Source organism: Heterodontus francisci, chromosome 32 (assembly GCF_036365525.1).
Source record: "Heterodontus francisci isolate sHetFra1 chromosome 32, sHetFra1.hap1, whole genome shotgun sequence".
NCBI classification, from domain to species: domain Eukaryota; kingdom Metazoa; phylum Chordata; class Chondrichthyes; order Heterodontiformes; family Heterodontidae; genus Heterodontus; species Heterodontus francisci.
The window spans coordinates 30,065,880-30,078,077 of NC_090402.1; the positions used below are offsets into that span (position 1 = coordinate 30,065,880).

At 42.7% G+C, this 12,198-nt stretch overlaps 1 long non-coding RNA gene across 1 annotated transcript in view; it reads left to right on the forward strand.

Annotated features, from left to right (window-relative positions):
- The window catches only part of LOC137347732 (uncharacterized), a 38,752-nt gene extending 26,796 nt beyond the window's left edge, over positions 1-11,956 (forward strand). Inside the window, exons 3-4 of the long non-coding RNA XR_010969009.1 lie at positions 9,949-10,068; positions 11,504-11,956. This is a non-coding gene — a long non-coding RNA (uncharacterized lncRNA). The remainder of the gene's footprint in view (positions 1-9,948; positions 10,069-11,503) is intronic.
- The last annotated feature ends 242 nt before the right edge of the window (positions 11,957-12,198 follow it).

Here is a 12,198-nt window from a genome sequence, read left to right on the forward strand (position 1 = left end):
ATGGATGATATCCTAATTGTGAAGACGGGATGTTGTTTCCACAAGGTCAATGCAGTGGTCATTCCTACCAACACCATCATGAACAGCTGCATCTGCAATAGGTAAATTGATGAAGGCGAGGTCAAGTAGGTTTTTCCCTCTTGTTGGTTCTCTTACCACCTGCTACAGGTAGAGTCTGGCAGACATGTCCTCCAGCTTGGTCAGTAATGGTGCTACTAAACCACTCATGGTGATCAATATTGAGGTCCCTCACCCAGAGTACATTCTGTGCCCTTGTTACCCTCAGTGCTTCTTTTAAGTGGTGTTCAACATGGTGGAGTACTAATTCATCAGTTGAGGGAGGGCGTCAGGTGTTAATCAGCAGGAGGTTTGACCTGATGCCATAACACTGATCTGCTTCACTAATTTCCTTTAGGGAAGGAAATCTGCTGTCCTTACCTGGGCTGGCCTACATGTGACACCAGACCCACGGCAATGTGGTTGACTCTGAAATTTCCTCTGAAATGGCCTAGCAAGCCACTCAGTTGTATCTACCCACTACAAAGTCAATAAGGAATGAAACCGGATGGACCACCCGGCATTGACCTCGGCACTGGAAACAACAACGGCAAAGCCAGCCCTGTCGACCCTGCAAAGTCCCCCTTACTAACATCTGGGGGCTTGTGTCAAAGTTGGAAGGGCTGTCCCATAGACTAGTCAAACAGCAGCCTGACATATTCATACTCACCGAATCATACCTTAGAGGCAATGTCCCAGACACCGCTATCACCATCCCCGGGTATGTCCTGTCCCACCAGCAGGACAGACCCAGCAGAGGTCGCGGCACAGCGGTATACATTCAGGAGGGAGTTGCCCTGGGAGTCATCATCGACTCCAGACCCCATGAAGTCTCATGGAGTCAGGTCAAACATGAGCAAGAAAACCTCCTGCTCATTACGACCTACCGCCACCCCCCCACCCCTTGTCAGCTGATGAATCAGTACTCCTCCATGTTGAACAGCACTTGGAGGCAGCACTGAGGGTGGCGAGGGCACAGAATGTACTCTGGGGGTGGGACTTCAATGTCCCTCACCAAGAGTGGCTGTTAGCACCACTACTGACTGAGCTGGCCGAGCCCTAAAGGACATAGCTGCTAGACTGGGTATGCGGCAGGTGGTGAGAGAGCTAACAAGAGGGAAAAATATACTTGACCTCATCCTCACCAATCCGCTTGCCGCAGATGCATCTGTCCAAAGAATAAAGAACAGTACAGCACAGGAACAGGCCATTCGGCCCTCCAAGCCTGCGCCAATCTTGATGCCTGCCTAAACTAAAACCTTCTGCACTTCCGGGGACCACATCCCTCTATTCCCATCCTATTCATGTATTTGTCAAGATGCCTCTTAAACGTCGCTATCGTACCTGCTTCCACCACCTCCCCTGGCAGCAAGTTCCAGGCACTCACCACCCTCTGTGTAAAGAACTTGCCTCGCTATCCCCTCTAAACTTTGCCCCTCTCACCTTAAACCTATGTCCCCTAGTAACTGACTCTTCCACCCTGGGAAAAAGCTTCTGACTATCCACTCTTTCCATGCCGCTCATAACTTTGTAAACCTCTATCATGGCGCCCCTCCACCTCCGTCGTTCCAGTGAAAACAATCTGAGTTTATCCAACCTCTCCTCATAGCTAATGCCCTCCAGACCAGGCAACATCTTGGTAAACCTCTTCTGTACCCTCTCCAAAGCCTCCACGTCCTTCTGGTAGTGTGGCGACCAGAATTGCACGCAATATTCTAAGTGTGGCCTAACTAAAGTTCTGTACAGGTGCAGCATGACTTACCAATTTTTATACTCTATGCCCCGACCGATGAAGGCAAGCATGCCGTATGCCTTCTTGACTACCTTATCCATCTGCGTTGCCACTTTCAGTGACCTGTGGACCTGTACGCCCAGATCTCTCTGCCTGTCAATACTCCTAAAGGTTCTGCCATTTACTGTGTACTTCCCACCTGCTTTAGACCTTCCAAAATGCATTACCTCACATTTGTCTGGATTAAACTCCATCTGCTATTTCTCCGCCCAAGTCTCCAACCGATCTATATCCTGCTGTATCCTTTGACAATCCGCATCATTATCCGCAACTCTACCAACCTTTGCGTCGTCCGCAAACTTACTAATCAGACCAGCTACATTTTCCTCCAAATCATTTATATATACTACAAACAGCAAAGGTCCCAGCACTGATCCCTGCGGAACACCACTAGTCACAGCCCTCCATTCAGAAAAGCACCCTTCCACTGCTACCCTCTGTCTTCTATGACCGAGCCAGTTCTGTATCCATCTTGCCACCTCACCTCTGATCCCGTGTGACTTCACCTTTTGTACCAGTCTGCCATGCGGGACCTTGTCAAAGGCTTTACTGAAGTCCATATAGACAACATCCACTGCCCTTCCTTCATCAATCATCTTCGTCACTTCCTCAAAAAACTCAATCAGGTTAGTGAGACACGACCTCCCCTTCACAAAACCATGCTGCCTCTCGCTAATAAGTTCATTTGTTTCCAAATGGGAGTAAATCCTGTCCCAAAGAATCCTCTCTAATAATTTCCCTACCACTGACGTAAGGCTCACCTGCCTATAATTTCCTGGATTATCCTTGCTACCCTTCTTAAACAAAGGAACAACATTGGCTATTCTCCAGTCGTCTGGGACCTCACCTGTAGCCAATGAGGATACAAAGATTTCTGTCAAGGCCCCAGCAATTTCTTCCCTTGCCTCCCTCAGTATTCTGGGTCCATGACAGTATTGGTAGGAGTGACCACAGTCCTTGTGGAGACAAAGTCCCATCTTCACATTGAGGATACCCTCTATCGTGTTGTGTGGCACTACCATCATGCTAAATGGGATAGATTTCAAACACATCTAGCAACTCAAAACTGCGCATCCATGAGGTACTGTGCACCATCAACGGCAGCAGAATTGTAGTCAACCACAATCTGTAACCTCATGGCTCGGCATATCCCCCACTCTACCATTACCATCAAGCCAGGAGATCAACCCTGGTTCAATGAAGAGTGCAGGAGGACATGCCAGGAGCAGCACCAGGCATACCTCAAAATGAGGTGTCAAACTGGTGAAGCTACAACCCAGGATTACTTGCATGCCAAACAGTGTATGCTGCATGCGAAAGACAAAGTTAAGTGATCCAACAACCGACTGATCAGATCTAAGTTCTGCAGTCCTGCCACATCCAGCCATGGTGGTGGACAATTAAACAACTAACTGGAGGAGGTGGCTCCACAAATATCCCCCATCCTCAGTGATGGGGGAGGCCAGCACATCAGTGCAAAAGATAAGGCTGAAGCATTTGCAACAATCTTCAGTCAGAATACTGGTCAGGCCACAAGGTTACTTGCCTGCTTTTTTTGTTCTTATTAACATGCCTAAAAAAAAGGTTTTACTATTCTGCCTTTACGTTCCATGTTAGTTTTCTTTCCTACTCCCTCTCAGTTCTTCTAATCTCTCTTTCTGTAGCTTTCCAACATCATTTTTTGTAATTGTCTGTCCAAAAAATGTTTAAAAAGTCTAAAATTTGATCTAATCTTCCAATACATCCATTAAATACCCACCTTTAAAAAACTCCCTTTTTTATTAAGCATATTTATGTGTAAACATTTCCTATTGCTAAAACGTAGTTCTCTGTTTTTAGTGTTCCAAGTTAATATTTTCCACTTATCATTTGTTTTTTTTCCAATCTAGTCCCCTTGTCCTTAATATTTCTCTTTTTATTTTTACATTCAACTTAATTGTGGTGACTGCTTCCCAAATGTCCTCCACCCACTGTAGGTTCCCTATTTGTTGCAATGGTTAACCAGAATCAGGTTGAATAATATTTCCATCCTTTTAAGAGCAGCAATGTAATCACTGAGGAAGCAGTCCTGATAATAAGCACCTGGTGTTTATTCATCACTGGAAATTCTTTTTTTGCCCCGTAAACAGTTACAAGATTTCTTGTGAGTAATAATTTGGGAATCTTACTGCAGAAAACCACCAACTGTGTCTGGTTACTAATAAAACTATATTAAAGTGCAATTATTTTTTTCCAGGGATGTGTGACTGGAAGATATCACTGTTCCCAACCATTCAACCATCTGCATAAAAATGTTACATTTCCCACGAGCCTCAAGAATTAATGTTTTTCTTCCCTGTAAACAGCAAAATCATTTCATTATTTAAGTCAGGTATGAAGTTAAAAGAGGCTGTAGGTTGGGCTATTATTAACTCACATGAAAAATTGTCCTCAAATAGCCCTGTGAACAAATACACTAACACAGTGTCGTGCTCAGCGATACAGGACAAGAAATTAGACTGTCTCCTTTGTCTGTGCTAAGTTAATTGATTACAGATGGGATTGAAACAGATACACCACAGGGCTAGAAAGAGAGGAGAACTCAGCTCGCATTCCTACTGGCAATCACTATCCCATTTCTCAAGTTGGAAAATGCCTATGAGTGGATGTAGGTTCAAGGACCGTATCAGGCTATCATGATCAGATTTGCCTGTGAACCCTTACTGTCCAAGGCTATTTGAGTAAGGTACTGGAAAGGTGCTGGTATCCCAACGCAAGTCAGGAAGAGAGTGTGAAAAAACTAAATAAAAGGGGCCATCAATGCACTGCACAGCAACACACCATGTATTGCAAGGAAGAGTGAACAGCATTACAATTGAGATGGATGAGTAAATGATTTTGATGACATTGCCAGGGGAAAAAAAACTGTTTGTGTTGGAACTCACGTGTCATTTGTTAATTGTTTTTTTTTTGGTGTAGTTGTCTCAAAATGAGAGACAGATTTTATTAGGAGGCAGTACCAAAAGCTGTCAGGAAGAAAATAGTGGTAACTTCAAATGGTGCCTTCTCATGGCAAGGATAACATGATGAAGAATGAATCTCATGATATTATGTTAGTCTGAACAAAACGACATTTTTGAGTGATCTGTCTCTAGGCTCTCACACTGTGTGTATGTTACAATGCTGCTGACGTCTGGTGTAAAAATAATGCAATAACTTCCTGGCAGACAACACACACAAAACCACTAAAGAAAGGACATTTTAGTTTGTTACTCAAGGTTCATGACTTTATAGAGCTTGCTGCCTGAACAAGGTGTTACAAAACTGGCCCTTTCAGAATATTTACAAGGAAGATTCCACACAGAGAACATCATACAAAGAAATCTCACTGAGAGTCTATTCTAATGTGGGGCTGTGTGAGATTAAGAATCTTTTACAAAGAAGATCTTTGCAAAATATTTTAGAAGGCCTCCAAGGCTTAATGTGGCAATGTCTATAATGTTCAACATAAATATTTCAATTTTGCCAGGAAAAAAAAAAGTAACCGGATTGCTACCGGTGGGAGTGAAGTAACCTTCATAGGACAGGGGTTGATGCAAGTACTCCCATTAGTGGAGAACAGGGTGGTTCTTCCCAGATAGAACAACCTTCACACATTCCTCACATATAGAGAGACGTCTCAGAAGGTGATCATCTTTAGATTGAAAATATATTTATCCCTACTACTTCTGCTAGTTAGTTTGTGAATGAATACTTTATAAGCTTCCAAAACGTGTTGATGTCTAATAAATAGTGCTGTTACATCACTGGCTGTAACTTCAGTTGTGTAGTGCGAGCATGCCTCCAGTCACCATAATTATAGGAAGTATCTCCAACTGATGTCCAACAATATAACGTCACTTTAAATTTGTCACACTGTCGGATGTCTGCGGCAGTTTAAAACAAAAGACCATTTGATTGCATCGTCTGTACAGGATGTGAGCCTTTTTTTTTAATCTAAATGGAGAAATGAGTCAAAATTACATCCTACAGAACTTGTATATCAGTATGCATCAATGTTCAAGTAAAATCCACAAAGCGATGCTGAAACATCACTGATTTTAGTTTTGTAGATTTAGTGTCCAGATACATATTAAATAGGTCATGAATCAAGTGACTATTTCAAAATTATTAGACCAATAGTCATAAAACAATCTGAACAGTTGTGTAACGAGGATGAGGAGGAGGGAGCCCTTGTAGTAATAAAAAGAGGGAGCTGTCATTACAGCATGCCTCTATTCTATTGAAGTAGATTATCCTTGGTACTCAATTGAGAGGAATGGACATAAAACATGACGTAGAGTATACTTGACTTAGGTTAAGCAATGAATATTTTAATTGCACGTATCAGCACACGGTTAGGAGCTGCATGGCGTGCCTTGCAAAAAACATTAATGGTGCACAGTGAAGTGCCAATAAGTGGTTCTGCAGAGTTGTGTACCATGGATTCCTACCTGTAGTCCCATTTACAAGCGAATTATCATTGGAAGCTCTGTTGAAATTATTAATTATAGAAACCTCACTCAGTTTTCATCCGGAAGATAACATTACATAGCTCTGGACCTCATACATCCTGTAATAACTCTGCATTTATAGTACAGTAAAATATTTCCTCAGGATCATATGCAGGATTTTCTGCTTTTGCAGAATGCCTATGTATCTTGGTCATGGTAGTAGTTCCACCTGGATATAACCTCTGTTCCTGACCTTGGAAATTTACCAGCATCAGGGCACTTTGCATATTTGAAGTGGCTTCTGCCATGGAGCTGACCTGGGGGCTCGAGAGTGGTTGTGGCAACCAAAAAAGGCCAACCGCAGATCAACATTGCTGGCTGAAAACGTCTGCAAAATGTTTCTTTACAAAAGCACCTTAGCCTGTGCAGCTGATCACTCTGGCTAAGGAGGACCTTTGATTTTAGATCCCCCTCTGCCACCACAGCAATGTTGCATACCAGGAATGAACAGACATTTGTATTGCAATATTTCAACGGACATTTTGTGACTTCACGCACAAAATCTTATAACTATTGAGGTAATCAGAGAACCAGTAGAACAGTTGAAAAGCTTCCAACACAATCTGTACCAGCAGAAAATCTAGAGCACTCTTGCCTGTAAAGATCTACAGTTCTCATATGTGAAACTTTGGTTATACATCAAGAAAAGGTTTCTTTTGCACATTTTTGGCAAATATTTGCAAACGATACCCAGAGCCCAAGTAAGATTATTTTCGATTTTTTTTGGTTTGTTTCTGTTATTAAACCCGCCCCTTCAATTATCTTACAAATCAGACAGCAGAAAACACTCCATTTCAGATTCAAACAATCCAGTTAGATAACTGCATCTTTGGCTTCAATCGTTTGATTGGAATGTGTAAGTTTAAACCCTGCAGTCAAGTAACCAAAATTTCACAAGCCCACTGCTCGTAACGTGTTATGGAGTAGAAACTTAATATCACTCAATAAACTGTTGTGATACTACGGAATTCACATACGGGCCAGGTGCATATCAGCAGATGTTTAGCCGCCTGTACTCTTGAGTGGGTGTGAGGACAAGTATGAGTAAAAAGTCAATAGTACAGTTGACTTTTAATGCATTCTCCTCGCAGCCTGTCAAAAGTGAAGATGTGTACTTATTTTTCTTGCCTGTGAGGACACATTTCAGCTTTTCCCAGTAATAGTAAAACTTGCTGGAACCCAACCATCTTTTCCACAGAAAGCAAACATTTACTTGAGTCCTGCAGCTAAGGCAGCACTGAGTGGTTCACAGTGGGAGGATAGATTAGCATCCCAGCAGGTTCTAGGTGTCAATCCCAGAATTTGATCCTTTAAAGGTGAAAAATAAATCGCTGCTACTGTTGGTCTGGGATTATACTGAAGAAGGATTTCCATTGAATTTTTCAATGCCACAACTGTTAACCAGAAATGATGAGTCCTAAATTTACTGCCCATTCATAGTCACTGTGGAAAATTCAGTCCCAACGTATTTTTCTTGCACAAAGACCTCTTTTGATGGATGTCAAATTAGGTAACTGCGTAATTTTCAGATGACTAAAAATAACTAATCCGCAATGTTTCTTTTAATATCCCTCACATGGAAATACAGCAAATCATCCTGTCTGTTCAGTGCTTGCAGCAACTTGCATAATGAAACACTAGCAGCTACTTTTATTATCTCTCAACTTTAAACAACTTCTAGTTCATTCACTTTTCAGACCTTTTTTTTCCACTTAGGAGATGTTTCTGTTTCCTTCCAGTGTTTTCTCTAAGTTTTCAAATTCATTAAATACAGGAGATCAGAAACATAACATTTAGAAAAAGCTGATACCTATGCTGGGTCATTCAACTTCAAATGGGCAACCTTGGTTCAGCAGGCACTTATTCAAGTCAATGGGAAGGAAGATCCGTGGAGTATGTTATGATGGCCAATTTAATACCACCTATTTTGTACCCAAAGTTGGAAGTATTGCCCTTCAACACTAATGGATTTCTTAGGGTTAATACAGTCGGTGGATCTATATGTTTAAAATGATTCCAGGATATCAACCTAGATATATATGGGTGGCACAGTGGTTAGCACCGCAGCCTCACAGCTCCAGTGACCCCGGGTTCAGTTCTGGGTACTGCCTGTGCGGAGTTTGCAAGTTCTACCTGTGACCGTGTGGGTTTCTGCCGGGTGCACCGGTTTCCTCCCACAGCCAAAGACTTGCAGGTTGATAGGTAAATTGGCCATTATAAATTGCCCCTGGTGTAGTTAGGTGGTAGGATAATTGAGGGGATGTGGTAGGGAATATGGGATTAATGTAGGATTAGTATAAATGGGTGGTTGTTGGTCGACACAGTCTCGGTGGGCCGAAGGGCCTGTTTCAGTGCTGTATCTGACTCTATGATTCTAGAAAGGCCAGTGTGCCAGTCTCCTGCCATGGCCCTGCCTCCAGGCCATTTTCATTCTGGGAGGATTGGGTGCAGGGAGGGGTGTGAGAGCTACCTTCCCATTAGCAGCAGCTAGCCCATTAGACCAATTAAGGAGCCTATTAAGACCACTCTGCAGAAGCTGACTGGAATTTGCCAACGGATGGAGATGACCTTGCAGCAACAGACCGCAATGTGGGGCTCCCCCTGCACCCTCCATAGCCATTGGGCCACACCTGTGGCTGCTGGCAGTCCAGTGGAGGGGGTGCCCCTCTATGATGATGGCCTGGCAGCTGTAGCCTTTTTACTGTTAAAATTTTAAAAAATCTCTTCAAAGGGCACCTCTATCTTGAGACACCCTCTCTCACTCTCTCCCATCTACATCAGCAGCACCCAGCTCTGACAATGGGGCTGCTGATCTCTCAGTGCTGCAGGGCCTCCTAATTTCCCTCCAGCCTTGGGAGCCCACTGGCTGACCTTGAATGGCAAGTATGCACCCTGGCCAGTAATTAGGCTGTTCATTAAAAATTGCATCAGGCGTCAGATGCCAACCCGATGTGGGGTTGGAATCCAGAAATGCATCTGACATCGGAGTCCCGAGCCCAGAATGAAAATTCAATCCAAGGTGTTCCATAAAAAGGTCTAACTGTGATATAACAGTTACACTTGATTGCTAGCTACAATGAACATAAAACATATTCCTGATGGAACAGGACAGCTCCGACTTAAGAAAATGAAGGCTTGATTACATTTAATTGGCATCCCAGCTAATACTGCCACATTTAGATCAATACACCGAGGTAAAGCCAGTGTCCAGAATTGATGGACATTGGAAGTGAGAACTTAAAGCGCCAGAACAAGTCAAACTATTGGTTTTTCAAGGATACTTTCCAAAGGTCGTGTTTTTTTAAATTTTAAAGCCATGTTTTTTTTCTGACCCACTTATGACTTAGAGGGAACTTGCAAGCAATGGTGTTCCCGTGCTCCTTCTGTTCTTGTCCTTCTAAGTGGTAGATGTCGTGGGTTTGGGAATTATAATCGAAGAAGCCGTACAAAGTTGCTGCAATGCATCTTGTAGATGGCACACACTGCAGACATGTGTGCCGGTGGTGGAGGTAGTGAATGTTTAATGTAGTGGATGGGCTGCCAATCAAGCGGGTTGCTTTATTCTAGGTGGTGCCAAGCTTCTTGAGGCTGTTGAAACTTCACTCATCTAGACAAATGGAGAGAGTATTTCATCACACTGCTGACTGGTGCCTTGTAGGTGATGGAAAGGATTTGGGAGATCAGAAGGTGAGTCACTCGCCATGGACTAATAAGCCTCTGACCTGATCTTGTAGCCACAGTATTTATGTAACTAGTCCAGTTAAGTTTCTGGTCAATGGTAACCCCCAGGATGTTGATGGTGGGGGATCAGTGATGGTGATGCCATTGAATGTCAAAGGGAGATGGCTAGATTCTCTCTTGTTGGAGATGGTCATTGCCTGGCACGTGTGTGATGTGAATAGTACTTGCCACTTATCAGCCTAAGCCTGAATGTTGCCCAGGCCTTGTTGCATGCAGGAATTGACTGCTTCAGTATCTGAGGAGTTAAGAATAGTACTGAGCACTGTGTAATCATCAGTGAACATCCCCACTTCTGACAATATGATGGAGGGAAGCTATTGATTAAGCTGCTGAAGATGGTTGGGCCTAGGACACTAAGAGGAGGAACTTCTGCAACAGTATCCTGGGGCTGAGATGACTGGCATCCAACAACCATCTTCCTTTGTATTAGGCATGACTGCAGTCAACAGAGAGTTTTCCCCCTGATTCCCATTGACTTCAATTTTACTAGGGCTCCTTGATGCCATACTCATTCAAATGTTGACTTGATGTCAAGGGCAGTCACCCTCACCTCACCTCAGCAATTTACTCTTTTGGCCATGTTTAGAACTAGGCTGTAATGAGGTTGGGAGCTAAGTGGCCCAGTGGAACTCAAACTGAGCATCGGTGAGCAGGTTATTAATGAGTAAGTATCACTTATTAGCGCTGTCCACAACACCTTCCGTCACTCTGCTGATGTTTGAGAGCAGACTGATGGGGTGGTAATTGGCCAGATTAGATTTGTCCTGCTTTTTGTGGTCCTCTATGCAAACATCTATCCAGCTGCCTGTGCAAAAGGCAACGCACCACTGCAGCCTGTGAATAATTATGGAAATTTTCATCCAGTCAGTGCACTACACTTCTGGCTACATTCGCTGTGCACCAGAGCTTCTTTATTCCAGATTTTGCTGCGACCCCAAAAACCCATTGTCTCGAAACACAGGCCCAGTGAAAAATAATTAGAACAAAAAAACTATTTTCTTAAAGTGACTTGTCTCCTGATTGTACGGACTATCTTTGCCACGTAATTAGCTACGTGTTGAGACATACTTGCTACTTGCAGCAACCTTAAGCAGTTTTATTGAAAGCACTGAGCAGCAAGAAATGCCATGAATTCACTGGCTTCATCGATGATACCGGCATTCAAAAAACAGACCTCAAAGATCATAAGTTGGATTTTAATGAAAGATTATAAAATTAAACAATTACATTCATAATTGCATTTAAAATATCATAGAATTATCATATAATGTAATCTATGCATAAATCTCTGCAAGTTGATTTTTTGTAATGTTTGGTGACGGGGGAGGGGCCAAGTTTGTTCAAAGATTTCCAAATTAAAACTTACTTCTTTGTCTGTCAGTTTTACAAATCAGAAGTTAACGGAAAAAAATGGAGACCAAAAATGGCCATGATTGGCGGTTCCAGGTCTGTGTAATAACGCATCCCGGATTCACAGCACTTTCATCCATGAGGAGGGCCGAGTGAGATCAGAAGATAGTCACTAAAATTGTATGTTAAAAAGTAACTTCTGTAAATTGAAGCAACAATTTTTCTCAAATATAAAACTTGTTGAGTTATGAGGGTTTAAACCTCTCAATATCTTGTCCCCCACCCCCCTCCCCATCATTGTCAGCTGTGCCTTCAACTATGTAGGCCCCACATTCTGGAATTCCCTCCCCAAACCCCACTGCCTGTCCTCCTGTAAGACCCTCATTAAAACCCACCTTGTGGACCAACCTTTTGTTATCCCTCCCCCATCTTCTTCTCCAGCTTGTGTCCACTTTTGTTTGATTAAACCACTATGATGTTCTTCAAGACATGTTTCTATTTTAAATATACTATATAAATGTAAATGATTGTTGTTCATGTAACTAGGTTGTTATAAATAAGAATGGCTGTATTCTAGTAAGCATACCATTTATTAATAATTGTGTACACTTCAGTAAATCTCATTATGGAATCTAATGGAGCAGTGAACACGTTTAATGAATAGCCCATGGAAATGACTAGCTTGTTATCGTAACTCTTAAATTGTCTTATTCGCATCAGAGAGTG